The sequence below is a fragment of the Microcaecilia unicolor genome, chromosome 3, assembly GCF_901765095.1.
Source record: "Microcaecilia unicolor chromosome 3, aMicUni1.1, whole genome shotgun sequence".
NCBI lineage: Eukaryota > Metazoa > Chordata > Amphibia > Gymnophiona > Siphonopidae > Microcaecilia > Microcaecilia unicolor.
The window spans coordinates 96447506-96473004 of record NC_044033.1 but is presented as its reverse complement, the minus strand read 5'-3'; positions in this window follow the sequence as shown (position 1 = coordinate 96473004).

Below are 25499 nucleotides of genomic sequence, written 5' to 3'. Positions count from 1 at the left end.
GATCTTTTTTATCCTTGGGAAAATCAAAATTATATCTCTATATAGGCAATTAGGATGTTTAGGCCTTTCCAAAATGAGAAGAGATTATGTAATCCTAGTTCAGCAGCAAGTGGCCTTCAAAGCATTGGTGAAATATATCTTATTCAGTATGGCTCTTTAGGTCATGGTGAGGAGGTTCCTTCAGCAAGGGTTGCTCTGCACACTTGAAACCTTTCATGTTCTGTAGCAAAGAGCAATTTGTTAACTGAACATTTCTTCAAGCTATCTGAATACATTTTCCAATACACATTCACATATATATACATATATGAATTCACATGTAATGCATGCATGTTTATAAAGCAAGTATATGCATTAATTATATGTATGGTGACAGAAATATGGCATTATATTTACTGCTATTAACCTATATTTGCAAATATAGGTAAAATTAATGAAACTAAGAGTAAAGCTTAAGTACAACCTTATGCTTCTGTATCTCTTAGACAAATCTACCATTTTCTATTTCCACTGAAGGGGCCCTTTCACTAAAATGCATTAAGAAATGGGCTTAGTGTGTTTTAACACAGGACTTTTCTGTTGACTAAGTCCAGTTTTAATGCGGCCCTAAAATACGGCTTTTTACTTTGTTATGTTTGTAGGGCCCTGTGATACTGTGAGCATGGTTTGAGGGTGGGCCTTCAAATGTCACAGCTGGACAAGTTGCAAAATTAAGTTAAACACTCTATTCATCCAAAACTGAGGCCTATTATTTCACAGGGTTAGGAAAACAAAGGTGAAAATCTCTTAGGTTGAAATGAAAAAGTCATGATATGGGCCTCTGGCAGTCAGGGCTCAAAGCACAGTCTGTATAGTTCTTATTTCTCCCTAAAGGTTGCCAACCCTGGTCTAGCTCCAGCCAGACCTCTAGAACAAGATTTCACAAATTGCTCAAATAAAAGTTTGGCATACCTCAGCCAGGTACTAGTAGCTAGATTTTAGAAGTGAAAGCGTAGGCTGCGGATCTATTTCTTCCTTCCCTGGGCGAATTCAATTGCAGACAGTTGAGCATCTTTCTCTGAACAAGGGTCTTGACACTGCCAGAGTCAACTAGTGCTTGGTATGGGTGTCTTTTCTGTTCTACTTGTAACAAACAATTTCTGCTTTCCAGATGGAAAGCTTTCACAAAACTGCAGTTGTGTGTGGCCACCAAATTCATATCCATGGCATCTTCAGCTAGATCCTGGAAGTCCCTAGCTATATGACCTCTTCCCCCACACCTGAAACAGGTGGGGAAGTAAGGATCCCGTAACCAGGCTAAGGGTACACGTACATTCATGGGGACTAGGGCTTCCACCACTCCAACCTCTTCCTTTGAGACCCCAGTCTGGATGGTGGTTTCTGATCCCTGTGGTTTATTATTTATTTATTTATTTGTTGCATTTGTACCCCACATTTCTTACATAATACCGTCAAAGGCGTTTGCCCAGTCGGTGAATAACAAATACAAAGTTGTATAGTGATCGTATGAGGTACAAGTGGAGGGTCGGAATGGATGAAGATTGTGTGATGTCCTGTTCGATCATAGTCATGCTGTGTTGGCAGGTGAAGAGGGTTACATGGGGTCGTTGGGGTAGGCCTTTTTGAAGAGGTTGTTTTTTAGTGATTTCCTGAAGTTCAAGTGGTCGTGGATTGTTTTCACAGCTTTTGGGAGCCCATTCTTTGAGCAGGGACTGTCTTTTGTGTATGGTGTACAGCGCTGTGTATGCCTTGTAGCACTGTAGAAATGATAAGTAGTAGTAGTAGTAGTAGTAGTAAGTTGTTTTGTATTCTTGTATTTTTGTATTTCAGTCCTTTGCAATTTACGTAGTGTAGGTTTAGGTAGGATCTTGACAATCTGACTTTGTTTCTTATTGGTAAGTCTATAAGGTCTGTCATGTATCCTGGGACTACGCCGTACATGATTTTGTGGACTAAGGTGCAGATTTTGAAGATGATCCGTTCTTTAATTGGGAGCCAATGTAATTTTTCTCGGAGGGGTTTGGCACTTTCGAAGCATGTTTTGCTGAATATCAGCCTGGCTGCTGTATTTTGCGCGGTCTGGAGTTTTTTTATGAGTTGTTCTTTGCAGCCCGCATAGATTCCATTGCAATAATCTGCATGGCTTAGGACCATTGATTGTATTAGGTATTGAAAAGTTGCTCTTAGGAAGAAAGGTTTTAATTGTTTGAGTTTCCACATTGAATAGAACATTTTCTTTGTTACAGAGTTTACTTGGCTCTCGAGGGTAAGGTTGCGATCGAGTGTGACACCGAGTATTTTCAAACTGTCCGAGGTAGGGAGGGTATGTCCTGGAGTATTTATGGTTGTGGTTTTGTATTTGTTATATGGAAAGGAGAGGATGAGGCACTGTGTTTTTTTCGGTGTTCAGTTTCAGTTGGAATGAGTTTGCCCAGGAGTCCATGATGTTCAGACTATCGTTGATTTTGTTGATTATTTCTGTCAGATCATGTCTGAAGGGGATGTATATTGTAACATCATCTGCGTAAATGAATGGGTTAAGGCCTCGGTTGGATAAGGACTGTGCCAGTGGAATCATCATCTTGTTAAAGAGTATTGGTGATAATGGTGATCCTTGAGGTACTCTGCAGACTGCTTTCCACGGTGGTGATATGTTGACTTTGATTTTACTTGATAAGTTCTGGTGGTTAGAAAGCCTTTGATCCAGTTAAGTACGTTTCCTTCAATCCCGAAGTGGCCTAGTATTCTTAGTAGTATGTTGTGGTTAACCATGTCGAATACGCTCGACATGTCAAACTGGAGGAGGAGTATGCTTTTACCTGTGGCAATCTCCTGCTTGAATTTGGCCAGGAGGGTGACTAGGATAGTTTCGGTGCTATGGTGGGATCGGAATCCTGATTGTGAATTATGTAGTATTGAGAACTTGTCCAGGTATTCTGTAAGCTGTTTAGTCACGAAGCTCTCCATCATTTTTACTACTAATGGGATAGACGCAACTGGGCATTAATTGGTGATATCGTTTGTGCTTTTCTTGGCGTCTTTTGGTATTGGGGTGAGTAGGATGTTGCCATGTTCCTCAGGGAAGAGACCTTGTTGTAACATGAAGTTTAGATGGGATGTAAGGTCTGCTATGAAGCAGTCTGAGGCAGACTTCAGTAGATGACTGGGACAAGTATCCAGTTTGCAGTGGGTCTTGGCAAACCTGTGAGTCACTTATGTAACTGATTCGGTGCTGAGATTAAATGTTGTCTGAATGCGGTCAGCTGGGTATCCTTCAGAGGATGGTCCAGATCGTTGAAGATTTCGATGTCGGTGTTGTGATGAGGAAGTGTGCTGCGTAGTTTTATTATTTTTTTGTTAAAGTAGTTAGCAAGTTTGTCTGCGGGTGGGATGTCTGTGTTGGTTGTGGTGATAGGGGTGGTGTCTAGTAACTTATTTATGAGTTGGAATAGTTTCTTCATATCTTTGTAGTCCAGTCCTAATTTGATTGTCTTGTCCAGCCTTTTTTTCCTTTCCTCCTAAGACTTCCAGCCTGCTTCTTTTCTTTGTAGAGTTCTTACTTTGGTCGTGCTTGGTAGAAGGCTTTGGTCATTTCCAAAGCACTCTCTGGGGGTCAATTTAGGGTGCTGCCTCACCCACTGTTTTATAGGCGGGGCTAACCCTTCAAGGAACTGCTCCAGGATGATGATTCTTGCGATCTCCAGGCCTGACTTGCCTTTTGGTTGCATCCATCTCCAGGGCACTTCCTTGAGTCAGTAGAAAAATCTCTAGGGGGTTTCTCTAACTTACAAGGATGACTCTTGGGTGCAGCCTGCCCTCTTCAAAATGGCGGCATTTACTTCTGCGTAAGTGGCTGTCCCACCGGCATTGACATCTTGGATTGCCATCTGGCTGCTACTGGTCACTAAATTCCCTAGAAAAGCTGTCCATGATGCTTCTGGACAACCAGCAAGGTGGGTGGTTCTTTCAAAATTGGTCAGGAAATAGTTTGGGTCGTCCAGTACCATTTTCGGTAACACCGGAACCAGAGGGTGCAACCTGGGAGACTACAAGGCTTCTGTCACCTGGATCAGGGAGCTCTGATAGGCATCCAGATATATTTTGGAGGATTTCTGGTGCTCCCATTGTCTCTGTACTACTTGTTGCAGCTGCTGCTGGCCTTCCTACAGGGCCTGGAGTAGTCTCTCCATGTTTTTCCTCTAGCGGCCTCACCCAAAAATGTGCCCTGCGTGAGGAAACCAAAAATTAAACTTGTGTGTCCAGCATTAACTATACATGCCCCCATAACTAGGGCAGGGCTAACCCCTTTTCCTGATATCCCAGAGTGATATCTGCAATAGACTCAGAGCCCCGGAGGTCAAGGATCTGGTTTCCTCAGGCAGGATAAGCTCCAATTCTCACCGCTGCTACAAAATGTGATACTGTGAGTGAGGACTGAGACCTTTAAATGACACTGCTGGACAATGTTGCAAAATTAAGGTTAGCACTTTATTAATCTAAAACTGAGGCTTGCTACTTCACAGGATCAGGAAAACAAAGGTGAAAGTCTCTTAGGTTCAAATGAAAAAGTCATGACATGGGCCTGTGGCTGACAGGGCTCAAACCACAGACTGTATAGTCCCTCCTCCCTCTCTCAAGGTTGCCAACCCTGGTCTGGCTCCAGCCAGACCTCAGGAACTAGATTTCACAAATTGTCCAAATAAAAATTTGTCTTACCTCAGCCAGATCCTAGTAGCTAGACATAGGAAGTGAAAGCATATGCTGGACATCTACTTCTTCCTTCCCTGGACCTCCTTAACCCCACTCTGACCCTGCCTTTTATACTTCTTGGTTCCTGTTCTTCTGGATCCACCCCCTCCCATCTTCGTGTCTTTGTAATCTGTCACTATTTTGGTTTTATAATATGATCTTTTGGTCTGTTTTATAGCGTATTTGTACTTTCTTAGTGATTATTTCCATGTGTTGAGTGTGTGTTCATCTTTTGTTTTTTTCCATGCTCGTTCAAGTTTTCTGGATTGTGTTTTTAGCCTTTTCAGTTCATCATTGAACCATGGTACCGAGTTATGCTTAAGTGAAGATCTTCTTCTTAAGGGTGCTATTTCATCTAGTATGCATTTGCATCTTTTATCCCATTCCATGAGGTAGTATATGGAATCTGTTTGTGCTGTCCATTCATTATTATATATCTGTTGCCAGAATGTTTTCGAGTCTACTTGACCTCTTGTTCTGTAGGTTGTGTGTTCTTGTATTTGGTGTAGTCCCTTCTTCTGCCAGTGTAGGGGTAAGTTTAGTTTGCAGTGATCAGTCCAGGGTGTTTCAGTCCATTTAATATCTGTTATTATTAAGTTCTGGTCTGTTGAAAGTTTGTGTGAGATGAGATCAAGTGTGTGCCCATTGATGTGGGTTGTTTGGATTTGTAGCCATTTGAGATCCCATAATTGGAGGAATTCCTTACATTCTCATGCGTTGGTTGAGTTTGGGTCTTCTAAGTGAAGGTTAATGTCTCCTATTACTAGTACATTGGAGTTGGTTACACAGTGTAAAGTGGATCCTCTTTTCTCCTGGGTTGCAGCCCTTTCACAAAACCAAACTAAACAAAAAAACCCACTCCTGTATGGCTCCCCTTTTCCCCAAAACAACAAACACTGCTGCAGCGTGCAGGCTTCAACCGCTGCTTCCTCTCCCGGTCTCCTGGAGAGTAGCAGTAAAAAGAAAAAAAAAACACACATGGCTCAATTCAGCCCTGGTTTCAAAACACAGTTCAATTTTAGCCCAGCTTCAAATACAGCTCAGTCCCGCTAGGCTTTCAAAAACACAGTTCAATTTTAGCCAAGCTTCAAACACAGCTCAGTCCAGCTAGGCTTTCAAAACACAGTTCAATTTTAGCCAAGCTTCAAATACAGCTCAGTCCAGCTAGGCTTTCAAAAAACACAGTTCAATTTTAGCCAAGCTTCAAACACAGCTCAGTCCAGCTAGGCTTTCAAAACACAGTTCAATTTTAGCCAAGCTTCAAATACAGCTCAGTCCAGCTAGGCTTTCAAAAAACACAGTTCAGTTCTAGCCAAGCTTTCAAAACACAGCTCAGTTTAGCCAGGCTTTCAAAACACAGTTCAGTTCTAGCCAAGCTTTCAAAGCACAGCTCAGTTTAGCCAGGCTTTCAAAACACAGTGGCTCTGCGCGGGCTCAAGCCTAGGGTCCCACCCTCTTGGTCAGTCATACTCCTACCTGACCTCCTCCCGCCTGACCCGGCTTGGCCCCGCTACTTTCTTGGCTTTCGCTGAGCCAGAGCTGAAAAGTCCATCGGCTCTTCCAGGGTGTTCTCCGGTTCAGTCAACTCCATAGGGCAAGGCTCACTCTCCTCCTCTCTCCCCTCAGGAGCCCAATCCATATTCTCTTCACCCCGCCCTTCTCCCAGCTGCTCACCCTTTTCTTCATTAAAGTTCTTTGGAGTCCCTTCTTTCTCCACCCACTTGTTCCACCACCTCTTCCACCAGGTTGGAGAATCAGCCTTACTCCTTCCCCTTCGGCCCTCCTCTGGTGACTCCTGGGAATGCACATAGTTTCTTTTATCCCCAGGCTCCCTTGGGGCATGCTGGGAGTTGTAGTTCTTTATTTCTAGTTTTTTCCTGGGGAATGCCTGCCTATAACGGGGGTATTCTGGCCTATCCCCGGGTTCCTTTGGGGCCTTTCCTACATACTCTTTACATACCCCCCCCCCTTAAATTTCCACCCCCGCATTCTTTTTCCTCCTCCTCCTCCTCCACCCGAGACAGGGCATCAACATTTCCTAAACATCACCCGGGACGATGCTCCACAGAATATTGGAAAGGCTGCAATGCTAAGTACCACCGCATTAGTCTCCCATTATTATTCTTCATCACATTCAACCATTTCAAGGGAGCATGGTCCGTTACCAACTTAAATTTTCTCCCTTCTAAATAGACACTACACTCCTGCACTGCCCATCGTATGGCTAAACACTCCTTTTCTATGGTGGAGTAATGTTCCTCATGAGGCAGGAGCTTCCGGCTTAAATAAAGCACCGGGTGTTCCTCCCCTTCATGCTCTTGGGACAGCACTGCGCCTAACCCCCTCCCCGAAGCATCTGTTTGAAGGACAAAGGGCTTTTCAAAATCAACTGCCTTCAGCACAGGTTCCTGGCACAGGGCCCTCTGCATCTGTTCAAATGCCCTCAACTCCTCCGCTCCCCACCTCAAGTGGTCCGGATTCTTCCCTCTCAGCATGTCAGTTAAGGGAGTGGCCATTGCGGAAAAATGAGGGATGAACCTGCGGTAATACCCTACCATCCCCAGGAATCTACGCAATTGTTTCTTAGTGTTTGGTCTGGGAAACTCTTGGATGCTTTTAACCTTATTCAATAAGGGCCTGACCTCTCCCCTTCCCACATTATACCCTAAATACTTCACCCGGTACTGCGCAAAATAACATTTTTTTGGGTTTAGGGTGAGACCTGCATCCCTAAAAGCCTGCAGCACTGCCTCTACCTGGTTTAAATGGGTGTTCCAGTCTCCACTGTGTATTACCACATCATCCATATATGCGGCGGCATATGCCTGATGTGGTCGGAGAACCTTGTCCAGCAACCTCTGACAGCTTGCAGCTGCTGAATTAAGGCCAAAGGGCAATCTTTTGAACTGGTACAGGCCTATGGGTGTACTAAAGGCGGTCTTAGCTTGCGCCCCTGCTGTAAGGGGAATCTGCCAGTACCCTTTTGTCAAGTCCAGGGTGGTGAGATATTGTGCCGATCCTAGCCTGTCCACCAGCTCCTCAATATAGGGCATAGGATAGGCATCTGCTTGAGAGATATTATTAAGCTGGCGGAAATCTATGCAGAATCTCCACTCCCCTTCTGGTTTTGGTACTAACACCACTGGGCTTGACCAGGGGCTATTTGACTCCTCGATCACCCCGAAGTCTAACATTTCCTGGACCTGTTTTATCACCTCCCTCCTTTTCATGGGGGACAGCCTATATGGCTTTTGCCGAACTACTTTACCCCTTTCTGTTATGATGTCATGCTCTATTAGGTGAGTATTTCCAGGGCAGGCCGTCAACACATCATCAAACCCTTTTAGGAGCCTTCCTATCTCTTTCTTTTGTACTTGTGTCAACCGGAGATTAACCCCTGGTTCACCGGGCTTGAAAATATCTCTTATTTGCGGTCCCAACTCCTCTCCCTCCTTTTCCTCCCCTCGGGTCTGAAAGCCTACCCTTGCTACCCAGGGTTTCATCAGGTTAACATGGAAGGTTTGGACCCGTCCCTTTTCGTTCGCCACCTCATATGTAAGAGGCCCAAGTCTCCTCCTCACCACCCAGGGACCCTTCCACCTAGAGGCAAACTTATGAGGATCCTCCGAGATTAGGATAAGGACCCTATCTCCTATTACAAACTCCCTCTCACGAGTACCCTTATCATAATATTCCTTTTGACGATTTTGGCTCTGTTCCAGCCTATCCTGGGAATATTCCTGTAACTTATCTAACCTGGCCCTCAGATCCTGTAGGTATTTGACCACTGACTGATCGGAGGTGTCCGGGGGTACCCAGTGTTCCTGTAAAATATCTAAAATTCCCCTGGGCCTCCGTCCAAACATCAATTCATAAGGCGCAACTCCTAATGAGTCTTGCACCTTCTCCCTGTAGGCATATAGCACGAAGGGCAACAGTTGGTCCCACCCTGTCCTATCCTCGCCTAATGCTTTTTTTAACATACCCTTTAAAGTTCTATTAAAACGTTCCACCATACCATTAGTTTGAGGATGGTAGGCTGCTGTACGTATATGTTGTATCCCAAAAGCCTCCCACACTTGCCTTAAGGTACTCGACATAAAGTTGGACCCCCTGTCAGTCAAAACTTCTTGGGGGAATCCCACCTCACAAAAGATCTTTATCAGTTCCCTGGCAATGACCTTCGCTGATATGCTTCTCAAAGGTATGGCCCAGGGGTACCTCGTGGCCATATCCATAACCACTAAAACATAGAGGAAGCCTCTCTGAGATTTTGTTACCGGGCCGATAATATCCATGGCTATTCTCCTCCCTGGTTGTTCCACCCTAGAAAGGGGCTTTAAAGGTGCCTTAGGGGGTAGTCGGTCTGCCACCTTCTGACAGTTGGGGCAGGACTTGCAATACCTCTCCACCTCCCCATAAACTCCGGGCCAATAAAACCGCCCCAATATCTGCGTCAGGGTAGCCTGGGAGCCCTTATGCCCACCCAAAGGGTGATCATGAGCGAGCCTTACTACTAGGGGACGAAAAGCTTGGGGGACCACTAACTGTCTCCCAGCTTCCGAGTTCTCCCAATTGGGTACCCTGCGATACAGAATGTCCCCTTCTATCATGAAACCAGGGACCTCCCGGCCCTCCCCCTGGCGTGCCCTTTCCCAGGCATATTCTAAAGTAGGGTCTGTGGCCTGCTCCCTATGAAACTGGGGAAACTGTTCCCTCAATTCTTGCGGGGCGACTGGCAGATAACTTTCTTTTCTTGCCTGCTCCAAGGCCTCCCGTCTGCCCCTCTGCTCCTTTTTTTTCAAAGCTTTCCCCTTTCTCTCTTTTCCCGGCTCCCCTAAGACCTCCCCTTGAAGAGGAAAAATACCTCCTATTCCCTCTTCCTCAGCCTCAGGGTCTCGCCGAGCCTGCGAGTGGGTAGTGACCAACACTCTTTTTCCACTAATACACTAGGTAAAGGGGGACCAGTCCCTTCCCAAAATCATCTCCTGTGGCAGTCTGGGCAGAACGGCCACGGCTATCTCTATCTCCCCTTTGGGCCCCTTCACGTGAACCCTATGGAGGGTATAACGAGTACTGGCCCCATGTATACATTGAATAGCCACTGCTCCCTCATAGGTATCCTTACCTCCTGTCCTCCTCTTTCTTATTTGTTCCCATAACCTCCTGGAGATCATGGACTGGTCTGCCCCGGAGTCTAACATGGCCCCAATCGGTAAACCCTCCACCTCCACCTTGGCGGTATACCGAGGCCTAAACCCTTGGGCAACCTGCGAGGTCCATCCCTCCCGACCTGGGCAATCCCTCCTGAAGTGCCCCGCCTTCCCACACTTATAACAGAATTTTCCTTCATACGAGGGGGCCTTTTTTCCAGGGCCTGAGGGCACTACGGGCTTTTTACCACCCCAGCCGTAATCGGGTTTCCCTCCCTGGGGATCTGGCCTAAAGAAGGAACTTTTGGAACCACAGCCTCCCACAGGTCGGGGCTTACCACCCTCCAGGTCGGGTTCTCCCCAATGTTGGGCTTCCAAATAACACTCCAACCCGGCTGTCACGGCCTCCACCGTCTTACAGCCCCTTTGGACCAATCCTGCCCTAATCTCCCTGGGAAGGCCCTGCAGGAACTGCTCCACTACCAATTCTTGAAGAATCTCTCCCGTGGTGTGGCGATCAGGTTCCAACCATTTTTTTACCAAGTCCATCAGTCTAGTGGCCACCGCTTTAGGGGTTTCCCCCTTTTCCCATTTAGTGGACCGAAACTTACGCCTATAAGCCTGGGTACTTAGTCCATATCTGTCCTTAATGGCCTCTCTCAACCTCCCATAGTTGGCAGCGTCCCCAGGAGCCAAGTCTCTAAAAGCGCCTAGAGCCTCCCCAGATAATGAAGGCACTAACCGCATGGCCCACTGCTCTTGTGGCCATCCTGCGGCCACTGCCACCCTCTCGAAGGCGATCAGGAAATCATCTACATTATCCTGCTCAGACAACTTTCCCCAAGTAAGTGAGTTCAGGGATAAAGGTCCTACCACACCGCTTCCTCCTGGTCCCGGTCCAGTTGCTCCGGCTCCACCGCCCCTGGGAGCCTCGATCCCTCGCTGAAAAAAGTCCTGGAGCATATTCAGCACCGGTTGTTGCTGCTCTCGTGCCGCCGTCAAGGAGTCTTCCACCATCTTCCCCGTCAGTTCTTGCTGTTTCTGGAACTGCATCGTCATCCACGCGAAGATCTCCTTGGGGTCCATCCTTGCTCCGGAACAGCGACTCCTGGTGGGGAAAAAAAAAACAGAGGACACCTCCAAGTGCGGTTTCACTACTTATGTTTCCCCTTTTTCTAGGATCCCTTTTATTTCCCCCAATCTAGGCCCCGCTTACCGGAACCCCAGACGGGTCTGCGCCTTTCTCAGCGTTGGCCCCTCCGTCGGGCTTTTCTGTCCTGCTGGTCTTGGCCTCCTTGAGCGACAGGTTCGCGAAGCGATCCCACTCCTGACACCAATTGTAAAGTGGATCCTCTTTTCTCCTGGGTTGCAGCCCTTTCACAAAACCAAACTAAACAAAAAAACCCACTCCTGTATGGCTCCCCTTTTCCCCAAAACAACAAACACTGCTGCAGCGTGCAGGCTTCAACCGCTGCTTCCTCTCCCGGTCTCCTGGAGAGTAGCAGTAAAAAGAAAAAAAAACACACACGGCTCAATTCAGCCCTGGTTTCAAAACACAGTTCAATTTTAGCCCAGCTTCAAATACAGCTCAGTCCCACTAGGCTTTCAAAAACACAGTTCAATTTTAGCCAATCTTCAAACACAGCTCAGTCCAGCTAGGCTTTCAAAACACAGTTCAATTTTAGCCAAGCTTCAAATACAGCTCAGTCCAGCTAGGCTTTCAAAAAACACAGTTCAATTTTAGCCAAGCTTCAAACACAGCTCAGTCCAGCTAGGCTTTCAAAACACAGTTCAATTTTAGCCAAGCTTAAAATACAGCTCAGTCCAGCTAGGCTTTCAAAAAACACAGTTCAGTTCTAGCCAAGCTTTCAAAACACAGCTCAGTTTAGCCAGGCTTTCAAAACACAGTTCAGTTCTAGCCAAGCTTTCAAAGCACAGCTCAGTTTAGCCAGGCTTTCAAAACACAGTGGCTCTGCGCGGGCTCAAAGCCTAGGGTCCCACCCTCTTGGTCAGTCATACTCCTACCTGACCTCCTCCCGCCTGACCCAGCTTGGCCCCGCTACTTTCTTGGCTTTCGCTGAGCCAGAGCTGAAAAGTCCATCGGCTCTTCTAGGGTGTTCTCCGGTTCAGTCAACTCCATAGGGCAAGGCTCACTCTCCTCCTCTCTCCCCTCAGGAGCCCAATCCATATTCTCTTCACCCCGCCCTTCTCCCAGCTGCTCACCCTTTTCTTCATTAAAGTTCTTTGGAGTCCCTTCTTTCTCCACCCACTTGTTCCACCACCTCTTCCACCAGGTTGGAGAATCAGCCTTACTCCTTCCCCTTCGGCCCTCCTCTGGTGACTCCTGGGAATGCACATAGTTTCTTTTATCCCCAGGCTCCCTTGGGGCATGCTGGGAGTTGTAGTTCTTTATTTCTAGTTTTTTCCTGGGGAATGCCTGCCTATAACGGGGGTATTCTGGCCTATCCCCGGGTTCCTTTGGGGCCTTTCCTACATACTCTTTACAACAGGTGTTTGAAATGAAGTCCATGAAGTTAGTCTGGCTTTCGTTCCAGTTACCTAGAGGTCTGTAAAACAGGACACAAGTCAAATGCTCGTGAAGGGTTTTGTTTTGGATTCTGATTGAGGCCATTTCAAGTTGAGGTGTCATGGAATCGCCAGTAGTTTCGGTGGTAAAGTGAGATCAATAGATTAATGCTATGCCTCCGCCTCTCTTTTCCTTTCTGGTCCAATGTGTGATTTTGTTTCCTTGAGGGCATAGGTCTAGGATTATAGAGTCCTTTTGGTCATGGATCCAGGTTTAATTGATGAAGAGTAGGTCAAGGTCTTCTGCCATGACCCAGTCTGTTAGTATTTCTGTTTTGTTTACTGCGGATCTGGTGTTGATGTAGCCTACTTGGATTGTTTGGAATGGGTCTTCTGCATTTGGTGTTGTGTGGACTTTTATTAGTTTTATTAAATACTTACTAGACACAATACATTTCCAGCTTATTGTGCAGGACTTAATCCTAACTGCCCTAGACTACTGTAACATTATGTACCTGGGCTTACCAGATAAACTGCTGAGGAAGTTACAGGTGGTAAAAAATGCAGCTGCTAAACTAGTAGTAGGAGGAAAATGGGCAGAACATGCCACACCATTCCTCCTTAGATTACATTGGCTCCCCTGTAAAACAAGAGTGGAGTTCAAAGTCCTTACTATGATCTACAAAGATCATCTACTTAGAAAGATTTGTGCAAATCTACCAGCCCAGAAGAACCCTTAGATCCTTAACTGATATCAGACTGGTACCCCCTAATAAACAAGTCGGTTGCCTAAAAAAGACAACTAACACAACATTCCTGAGTAGGGGAGCAGATCTATGGAACTCATTACCTTTCTTCCCGAGGGATACCTTTCGTAAACTAGTACAATCAATGGTCCTAAGCCATGCAGACTACTGCAACGGTATCTATGCGGGTTGCAAAGAACAACTTACTAAAAAACTCCAGACCACCCAAAACACAGCAGCCAGACTGATATATAGTAAAACACGATTTGATAGCGGTAAACCCCTTTGAGAAAAGCTGCATTGGCTCCCAATCAAAGAACAGATCATCTTCAAAATTTGCACTTTAGTCCACAAAATCACCTACGGCATAGTCCCAGGATATATGACAGAACTCATTGATCTACCAACTAGAAACAGACTCAGATCAGCACGATCATACCTAAACCTACATTACCCAAACTGTAAAGGGCTAAAATACAAAACAACTCACGCATCTAGCTTCTCCTACATAAGCGCACTACTATGGAATGGACTCCCGTATGCAGTGAAAATAATACATGACCACCTAAACTTCAGGAAATCATTGAAAACCCATTAAATGACTGCCCTGTGTGCTAAATGCAGGGCAGTTTTAGGGCTTGCTCCTTGCATTAACTCACAGGCTTTGTACTTACCACACATAATTTTTTCACTTTAAACAAGGGGTAACTGCCAGAACGACTGCGCTTTAGCAAAAGGGCCCCCAAATACATTAACAAATGCACATCCCTGCAACCTGACTATCCTAGGGTTAGTTTTTAAAATTGGCTGCTTAACATATTTTTAAAAAACAAAGAAAGTAATTTTATGAGGGAAAAAAAATCATTTCTATTACATATGTATATGAAACTGCACTATGAAGATTTTATATCATTTAAAGCTATTTTCTTGATTGTTTTATTATAGCTTATAATTAACGTTTTAGAGCAATAACAGTGCGTTTTCTTTTTTTTTTTAACAAATAGGATTAAAGCATTCTATATACTGCATCCTCACTGAGACCCCTTTCATGCTAGTTCTAAATCATTTGTCCATAAATGGTCTTGGTGCTCTGAGTCTATGGGTCAGCAGCACTTGAATCATGCAGAGGTGCAATATTTTAGTTCTTAAATGATAAATAGTAATAGATGCTGGCTAGGGTGTTAATGCAAGGTAACTTGGAAAAGTAGAGGCTACAGATCCTACTATTACTTCTTTCCTAAGGAGAGCTGTTCCACCCCAACTTAATAAATATGCAAATATCCACACTGTGGTTTTTATTACGTTAGCAGCCTTGTTAAAAAAAATTATGAGACAAATAACTGTCTGATATTTGCATTTGATCAGTATACAAATTAGAATAATGTGTAGAAGGAATGGATCCTCAGAAGCTTAACCGAGATTGGGAGGCGGGACTGGTGTTTGGATGATGGGGCTAGTGCTGGGCAAGACTTCTATGGTCTGTGCCTTCAGAAGCTTAGCCGAGATTGGGAGGCGGGGCTGGTGTTTGGATGGTGGGGCTAGTGCTGGGCAAGACTTCTACGGTCTGGGTCCTGAAAATGGCAGATACAAATCAAGGTAAGGTATACCCAAGAAGTAGCACATATGAGTTTATCTTGTTGGGCAGACTAGATGGACCATACAGGTCTTTTTCTGCCGTCATCTACTATGTTACTATGTATGTAATCTTATTGAGCTTATCAGACTTTTCAGATAAGTAAAGTTCATGAACATAACTGCTTCTTGAATATGCGAGTGGTTTAACATCGAGCGTGTAATGAGTTTTCCTTCGCACGCCATCATAATGATTGGGTGAGAGAGGCTGGTGCTTTTGTATTTGCTAATGAGGTAAGGAGAGCTTAAGTATTGTAGCATAGCTAGAATCACTGTTTTTCCAAAAATTCCTTACTTATGAGAATGATTATAAATATATCCTCCAGTAAAAGAGTGTGGGGGGTAATTTTATAAAAAGATTTCTTGTACATAAATGGCCTCTTATGAAATTACCACAAGATGTAAATGTGTGTTCAATGGAAAGAAAATACTTAGGGCCCCTTTTACTAAGCTGTGGTAGAAGGGGGCCTTCGCTAGCATTAGCACGTGTTTTTGACACACGCTGAGGCCCCCTTTTACCACAGCAGATAAAAGGCTGTCTTTTTTCTTAAAAAACTAGCCATGCAGTAAGTGAACCACTTACCACACTAACATTTCAGGGGGGAGCACTTACAAACACCAATTGAGGTGGTAGTGAGGGCTCTCGCACTAACCCGGTGGTAACTGGGTAGCGCTCCGCATTGCCCGATTACCGCCGGGTAAGCACTGTTGCCACAAAAATAAAAAGATATTTTTGTAGCAACGGAAACAGTGCATGTTGGGGGGGGGGGGGGGGGACTACCACTGGGCTGCTGCGGTAGCCCATCAGTAGTTCCAGAATAGCGAGCGGTTATATGTGATTCAGAATTAGGGGCATTCAAGGGTGGAGCACAGGTGGTGTCGTCACTGACATGGGAGCCAGCTCTGTGGGTGCAGTGGGCTTGAGCACCCCTAAGATTGAAAAAATTCCTTGTATGTATCCAGGGTGTGGTTATTTCCATTGGGCTTAGCACCCCAATAATTTTGAAAAGTTGGCTCCTATGGCCACTGATGATCCCTATACTACTTCTTCTTCCTCACTGGATGCTTCCCTTTCTTCAAGCAACCTTTCTGAACCTGCCACCATCTTCCTGTTTTAATTACTTAGAAGAGAAATTGGAAAATCAAGCTTAACTAATTCCATCTTATCTGATCAAGGGTTGGATGAGCTTCAGCCTTCTACATAATTCTAGCTTAAAAATCTTGCTCTTCCATGTACACTAAACATCCCGTGTGTTAAATCCAATACCTTCTAAATTCCTTGCCCGGAATCATAAGGCTTTATATCCTCAACTCCTGCTATGATGAATATTAGCTTAAAATAGGTTTTCTTCCTATTCCATGGAAAAAGGCGATTTGACTAATTTTAGGGAAAAAAAACACATTGGATCCTTCCTTGTTGGAGAACTATAGACCAGTACCTAACCTGGTTTTTGTTTCTAGGTTAGTAGAAAAAGTAGTGCTAGGACAATTTAAAGCTTTTGCAGAAAAGAATAATTTATTACATACTTTTCAGTCAGGCTTCTATGAGCCCATAATACAGAAATCCCATTGGTATCAATGATTAGTGATATTCATGAACATTTGTATAAAGGTCTGCTTATTGTCTCATTAGATTTATTTGCAGCTTTTGACCTTGTTGGCCATAGCCTACGACTGTTATTTAAAAGCAGTAGTACTTAAGAGTACAGTCTTTCAGTGGTCTTGCTCTTTTTCTTTTATAAGAAAGATCCTTTTATGCATCTCATAATGAGAATGAATTTATCTTGCAGGGTCTATCATGTGGAGTTCATGGGGCTTTGTATTGTCTCCGTTGCTTTTTAATTTATTTTTAAGTCTGCTGGCACTTCTGATGCAAGAGCTTGGAATTTCAGTGCACTTTTTTTGCAGATGACATTCAACTCATTACATATGTAGATCCTAGGCAAGTAAACCTTTTAGTTTTTAATAATGCCTTTCAAGAGAGAGCACTGTGGTTGGAGAAACATCACTTAAAACTAAACCCGACCAAATGTAATATAATTTGGATGGCTGAATACATACCTACACCAAATAGTATGCTGCTGTATGGGAGTGGGACTTGGAGGAGCAGTATACACAGAAAGAATGGGTAAGGATATACCATCAAGTATTAAAGGTATCAATAATCAATAGCAAGTGATCTTGTGGAAAATGGTTACAAGATGCTTTATATTCTAATATCAGTAATTACCCTCCCCCCCCCCCCCCACACACACACACTTTCCTGAAGCGTAAACAAACTCTACTTTACCCTGTAGTCATAGCCCTTTTACCTCAACCTTGTCCCTGTTCAATGTGGGGGTTCAGTGTTAACCACAAACACCTGATCTGAATCAAGTGCAGGAAATTAAACTAAGTTACAGGATTTATCTTTAATGAGCCAGGCACTAATTCAATTTCAAAAATGTGAATTCTTTTAATCAAAAGGTTCCAACTCCAAATTAAATAACATGGTTTCTCACATAAAACAATTCGTTTACCAATTTTCAAACTTTTACAGGAAGTTTTTCAGCGAACAGTTGCTCAACATTTCCAGACTTTTGTGGAGACCCCAGCTTGACTGAACTCGTGTTCCCAGAGAAAAAACTATAAGATAAGTACTACAGTTTTCTTATACCTTTTTCAGATGATTCTTTAGCCATTTTTCCTTCCTTACAAAAAATGATTCTTTGTGTTTACTTCACTTCTACAGGTACCAAACCAACTATGGAACCTGGACACCACTCCTACAGATAAGTATGGTTTTAATTACTTTCTCATCCAGGACCCCACCTCCTTGGTTCCTCAATAAAGATGTAGTCCCACTGTGTTTGCTTGATGAGGTTCCACTTAGCTGTGATCTGTCTTGAGAGTGACTTTGTTTTGTCTTGCGCAGTGAGGCCCTTCTACAAAACCCAGCATTGGTCTCTTCCCAAATATCCAGAGCTGGTCTCTGCAGCTCTATAGCTATTATCCTGAACTTTAAAAACTGAGGAAAAGAAAAACCTGGCATAGCTATGAATAAAATAAAAATAAGTTAGGTATCCTTGTATTCCAGGCCTAATCTCATCACATTTCACTGTTAACTTGAAGAGCACTGCTTAGCTGAGTTTGTTCTCTCAAGCAGAAGCACATTCAGCTCTTACATTCGCTATGGCCAGGTTAATGACTCCCATTCAGATTCTGCCCTGTTCTTATCAGGATCTGACTAAAGTAAGCATAGCTAAGGTTTCTCTTACCCTAAGACTCACTCTTATGTGTACTTTTAAGTCAAACAAACCCACAGCAGCTATCATAGTAAAATTATCTTAATCGGAGAGGAATACTATTAAATTGAGGTTCTCTCATGCTTTCAGTTAAAATGTTACTCACACAGTCCTCAAAGCAGTCTCAATTCATACACTCAGGACCATTTAAAACCATTTAAAATGAATTGCAGTAATACATTCTTTCATACACAGAGAGCACATGAGCACACTTCTGTCTTCTCTGAAATCATTAGCTTTTCTGCCAAGCAGTGAAATGAACCATTCCCTAGACAAAACAATCCGAGCTTGGTCATCTGACGAGAAGCAGCCAATCACACATCTTGCACAGAATCCCCTTGGGCTTTTCTGAATAAGTACAGACTCCATTTTGAGAATAATTTTCCCCAGATTATATAATGGAAAAATTAAGGTTTTAATGAAATTACACCAAAATTACCACAAAATTCACTCAAAATGACCAGTGTCCTAAAATCCAACAAACCACATGTACCATAATGTTCTCACAAATTTTATTCTACAAATAAAGACATTCTCAGAATTTTGTCTTAAAACACCCCTAAAACCCCCATGGAACCATAGATGTTTGCTCTAAAAAAAAATTAATATCGCCTCACACACGAACCTGGGCAATGCCTGCTCAAAAAAAAAAATAACCCTCAAAACTCCCAAAAATGTCTTTGTACTCACCCACCTCAAGATGTTCTCAAGAACCCACAACTGCAATCAGATTACTCCAAAAATTAACTGTTTACTCCCCAGTTAGTTAAATAAAAAGGTATCATCTTATTTTCCATTTTATGTTTTATTTGTAATATAGTGATTGGAATATGTCAGTTTTGAAGTTTATATCTGCTATCTTTATATTTTGCACATGACAGGAGGATATATGTCACTGTTTCTCTTTCTCTGGTGTTGGGAATTCAGATTAATATTTATCTACGTATTTCTATTTTTAGTTTGTGATTACTTATTCTGTACTGGGTAAGGATCTATCTGTGTTTTGTGTGTTGAAAGAGACCACGTTTTCTGTCAGCATTGAATGTCTTTGTAGGATCAATCTGTACTAATCTGGTTTGTTTAGTTTTCAAATACATGTATCAATGTTCTAGTACCTACCACAATGTTTACAGTGCTATCTTTTTGTTGTGAGACTTCTGTAAGTTAGTACTGTTATAGTATGGTAGAATTACTCTGTAGGTCCTGAGTGACATTTGTAGGGGTCAGTATTCATAGCAATTTAATTGGGCAGAAATGGTTTCTGGCAGTTAAATCATTTGTTCGAGGTTAACTGGTTATATTCAACAGCACTTAACTGGCTAGCACCTCTGAAAATGTCCGGTAAGCGCCCAACTCAAAATCAGGTATTTTGGGCGCATTTTGGGGTGGAGTCAGGATTCAATTTGTTAACCAGCTGACTTAACCAGTCAAGGTAAACATATGTAAAGGACCGCATAAAAGTCAGCCCTATCTTTATGCAGCCGGTTAAGTACTGATGTCATACTTAACAGGTTATGGCTTCACCTGCTCCATATACCCAGAAATTCAGTGTCGGAGGCCAGACATGACCTGGCACTGAATTTCTAATAAAAGTCAGCAAAATGCAAATCTCTATTAAATATCAACTCCATCATGTTTTGTATTACTTCACAACATGCTTTGTACTAGATTTTAAATTTGAATTTAGATCACACCTTTCTTAGAAGTAGTTCAAGGCAATATTGCCAGTAACCTGATAACTTAGCTTTGCCCACCACAACACTGCATGGATATTATTGAGGCAGTCTTACTGGATTTTCACAAGTTGAATAATTGCTACTGGAAAATGGGGCACATTCCGGTAAATGGGACTTATCTGGATAGGAACTGCTTCCTCTCAAGTCCCACAAAACACTGCCCCTGTTATTTACATATGGATATGCCACAGATGGTTTCTAAAGTAACCTCCAATATGATGAAACCATCATCATTTCAACAATCAAAAATAACAATCTCAAACTGTTTAGTCATTCACTTGTGGGGGGGGGGGGGGGGGGTAGCTTCAAATGCATTACTTTTGATTATACCATGACAGTGATGAGTCTCACTCCTAAACTATAGTATGTGGAGTATGATCTCACTGTAGCATAATGCGAAAGAGGGCATTCTTCTGGAGTTTTTAAGATGTAAAATATATAAGGAACTTATCAAGGTGTGTTTGAAAATTCCTTTTATTCAAGCCTGTAGCACCCAATATTATGGAGAATATTTCTGTATCTTTCTATTCCATTTTCTTGGTCTAGAACCGCACTGCTTCGTATTTGAAGATCATCACTTTCTCCCTACAATACACAGAATAATCTCATGGCACTGAGACCTGTATTATCAAAATTGTTCTTATATTCTTATGTTCATTTTTCTAGCATTTAGTTATTTATTGATTGGAATTTGAGCGTTCCAGAAAAGAACATAAGAATAGCCATACTATGATAGACCAATCGTCCATCTAGCCCAGTACCCTGTTTCCAACAGTGGCCAATCCAGGTCCAAAGTACCTGGCAGAAACCCAAATAGTAGGAACATTCTTTGCTACCAATCACAGGGCAAGCAGTGGCTTACCCATGTCTGTCTCAATAGCAGACTATAGACTTTTCCTCCAGGAACTTTTCCAAACCTTTTTTATACCCAGATATGCTAACCGCTGTTACTACATTCTCTGGAAAGAGTTCTGACGCTTAACTATTCATTGAGTGAAAAAATAATTCCTACTATTTGTTTTAAAAGTATTTCCATTTAGCTTCATGAGTATCCCCTAGTCTTTATACTTTTCGAAAGAGTAAAAAATTGATTAATTTCTACTCGTTGTACAACAGGATTTTGTGGACCTCAGTCATATCTCCCCTCAGCCATCTCTTTCAAGCTGAAGAGCCCTAACCTCTTTAGCCTTTCCTCATATGAGAGGAGTCCCATCCCCTTTTTCATTTTGGTCACTCTTCTTTGAACCTTTTCTAATCCTGCAATATCTTTTTTTGAGATGAGAAATGGCAATCAGAACTGAACGCAATACTCAAGGTGAGGTCGCACCATGGAACAATACAGAGGCATTATAGTATTCTCAGTCTTATTTACAATCCCTTTCCTAATGATTCCTAGTATCCTGTTTGATTTTTTTGGCTGAAGATTTCAGCGTATTGTTTAAAACAACACCTCAAACTTTTTCTTGGGTGCTCACCCCCAAGGTAGACCCTAGCATCAAGTAACTATGATTCGAATTATTGTTCCCAATATGCATCACTTTGTATTTGTCCATGATAAATTTAATCTGCTATTTGGATGTTCAGTCTTCCAATTTCCTAAGGTTTTCCTGCAATTTTCCACAGTCTGCATATGTTTTAACAACCTTGAATAGTTTTGTGTCATCTGCAGATTTAATCACCTCACTCATACTTCCAATTTCCATATCATTTGTAAATGTTAAATAGCACTGGTCTCAGTACTGATCCTTGTGTCACTCCACTATTCACCCTCCTCCATTGAGAGAAATGGCAATTTAACCCTACCTCTGTATATGTTCAATAAGTAATTCCTAGTCCACACCAGAACATTGCCTCCTATCCCATGAGCCTTTAATTTTCTCAAAAGTCTCTCATGAGGAACTTTGTTTCAACTGGCTCACCTTTATCCACATTTATTCACGCCTTCAAAGAAATGAAGCAAACTGGTGAGGCAAGACTTCTCTTGGCTGAAACCATGCTGGCTCTGTCCCATTAAACCAGTCAGTGGTGGTTAGTTTTGCTGATTGTCACGGACTTTATTTCCAGATATTCAATGCCGGGTCATGTTCAGGCACCAGCATTGAATATCCAGGCATAAGCGGGCAGCTAAATCTTAGCCTATTAAGAGCTTAACCGGCTAAAATGAACCCCATAAAGTTAGGACTGTACTTCTTTCAGTCCTTTTTTTGTGGTTATCTTTGCTGGATAAGAGCTGAATATCAGCACTTAACCAGCTAAAGTGCTGACTCTGCTCCTATAATGCCCACAAATTGGCTGTTTTTGGCAAAGTTGCTAACCAGGCATTTTCAGTGTCATTATCTGGTTAAATGCCACTGAATATGCTCAGTTAGCCCTGGACAAGTGACTTAAATGGCCAAGATCCATTTCTGGCCCTTTAAATTGCTTTGAATATTGACCCCTATATGTATAATTACTACCAATTAGGTAAAAAAAAATTAAATGGCAAAGTTAGAAATTCTTCACACAAGTTACAGGGGACTATTTACAAATACCACGGAGACAACAGATATAACATACAAAATCAAAATTGGCTGAGAAAATCGACTAAAACTTATAAACAAATCTTTCAGGTATTCCTTATTATACACAATAAATTGGAAACTTCCAATTTATTGTGTGTAATAAGGAATACCTGAAAGATTTGTTTATTTATTTATTTGATTTGTACTAAGTTCACACCTTTTCAGTAGTAGCTCCTTGCCATATGATAATTACAGGGATAATTTTCTCAGCTGATTTTGATGTCATAAAGTATCAGGGGACTAGGCACAATTTCTTCCACAATCAATTGGTTCAATATTAGTCAAATGAGCACTTGGTAGACACATATGTGTGCCTTGGAGGAGGCACAAAAAGCTGATATAGACATTTCTAAAACTAAAAACATTCACTCCCCATTGTAAAATTGGAAACACAGGTATAAACGTATAGCCTGCCCAAACAATGCCAAAAACACACCCCTTTGAAATCTTGGCATCATAGTATGTGAATGCCACTATTAACGCACATTGATGTATCTAAAACAATCTCCTAAGGCTCCTAGTCTATTCCTAGTTCATAAAGAATTGGTTAATTAAACTCATTTGATGGTTAGTTCAGTGAGCTGAGAACCAAGGGAATTGGTTGCAAATCCACTGCAGCTCATAAGAACATAAGAGTAGCCATACTGGGTCAGAACAATGACCCATCTAGCCCAGTATCCTGTTTCCAACAGTGGCCAAGCCAGGTCACAAGTACCTGGCACAAACCCAAATCATGGCAACATTCAATGCTACCAATCCCAGAGCAAACAGTTGCTTCCCCATGTCTATCTCAATACCAGACTATGGATTTTTCCTCCAGGAACTTGTCCCTGTGACCTTGAGCAAGTCACTTAACTCTCCATTCCCCTGGGTACAAAATATTAGATTGCAAGTCCACTAGGATCAGAGAAAGTACTTGCATACAATAAATGTAAACTGATTTGGTTATACCACAGAAAGGTGGTGTGTTTTAAATCCGAGTCCCTTTACTCTTACTTGAAATCCATGAATGTAAAGCCAGGTTTTGATTAGAAGATCCCTTCTGTCTTATAGCCTTCTAGTAACCTTAATAATTTTATCACATGTTGCAATTATAATAGGACATGCTTTAGAAACAAGAAGTAAAAGAGCATATATTACACCAAAATGTCAATGCAGGGGTGGAATCAAATTGCATTCCATAGTTTAGTGATGTAGTGTATGGAGCTAAGGTGCTTTCAACATGTTTTGCAATATACACTTATCTATTATTAAAAGTTTTCCTCCAATTGCCAAGAATTTTCTGCACTTTGCTATATTATTCTTTAGTCACAGGTTTACCTGATCATGCTTCAGGCTGTCTGCTCCCCTGATGCTAAGTAGACAACTAGGGAGATTTACTAAGACGCTCAAGAGCTGCAGAGGCAGAGTGGAGAGTAGGGGTGTTAAGCGTATCAGGGAAGAATCCAAATTCTTCTCAAAAGGTCAAAAACAGAATGGTAAACCACTATCAGTATATATAACACTTCTCTGCAGGTTTGAAGTTCATTTTCTTTTATTTTAAGGAATTCAGCATACATTTCAACTAACTTCTATCTATGAGCTTCATAGTCTGACTGTTGGTCTGACTGTTGACGTTTAACTACATTTTATACATTAAATTTACCCAAATTGTTTTGGCTTGGAGGGTGAATTCAATAACAACAACAACAACAACAAATAATAATCCTGAATACCAACTATCACAAAAACAGATATTCAAGTGACACTTAAAAAATACTTTGATTTAAACTATATAAAACAACAATGGGATTTGTAATGCAATTTCTAAGGTCTCTGTGTGTTGTGCATATTACAGATACCTGGTATGATTGGAAATGTCTCTTTTCTGTCAGTCAGGCTTGAGTATAAAATCATAGCCAAACAGTGACTATTTTATTTTGTATCATTTCTACTGTACAGAAAGGATTTAGTGGACTTTTATAACCATTTACCACCAAGCAAATAATAATAATTCACAGTTATGGCTCATTTACACAGACAAAAAAATCATTTTAAACAAATAAGGATTCAGTTTATAAAACCAGCGTAAAACTACCCAGGAAAAAATATGTGTTTAAATGTTGGTGTTTCACTTCCTACCAATGTCTATTGTGTTTGCTTTTCAAAAACGGCTTTGGTGTTCCCTAATTCTTATATGAACCATTACCATATTCATAGAAAAGTAGGTAAATAGAGCATGAATACAGATTAAGACCATATGGCTTATCCAGTCTACTCATACACACCACCTGCTTAGCTCCACAATCCCTTCCTCTTCCAGAGAGAGACTCAGGGGTTCTTTTACTAAGGTGTGTTGAAAAATGGCCTGTGGTAGTGTAGATGCATGTTTTGGGTGCGTGCAGAATTATTTTTCAGTGCACCTACAAAATTGCCTTTCCCTCCCCCCCAAAAAAACAGAGTGCAGCAAAATCAAAATTGTTGCACGTCCATTTCGGGTCTGAGACCTTACTGCCAGCCATTGACATAGTGGTAAAGAATCTGAGTGGTAATCACCTACGCACATCAAATGCCACTTGGCGTGCGTCCACTACACGCGCCCAAAAATAAAAAATATTTTTCAGACATGCGTATCGAACAAGCACCAAAAATGAAATTACCACAAAAGTCACACAGTACTTGGGCGGTAACTCCATTTTGACATGCATTGGGCACGCGTAGACGGTTACGCGGCTGAGTAAAAGGACCCCTCAGTGCTTGTCCCATGATTCCTTGTATACTGGTAGATGAATGCAGATAAAGGTCAAAATGGCCCGTCCAGTCTGCCCAAAAGATATTTAGCATCATTATCACTAAGAGGACCTTACAAGACGGGGAGACTGGGCATCTAAATGGCAGATGACATTTAATGTGAGCAAGTGCAAAGTGGTGCATGTGGGAAAGAAGAACCCGAATTATAGCTACGTCATGCAAAGTTCCACGTTAGGAGTCATGGACCAAGAAAGGGATCAAGGTGTCGCCGTTGATGATACGTTGAAACCTTCTGCTCAGTGTGCTGCTGCGGCTAAGAAAACAAATAGAATATTAGGTATTATTAGGAAAAGAATATAAAACAAAAATGAAAATGTTATAA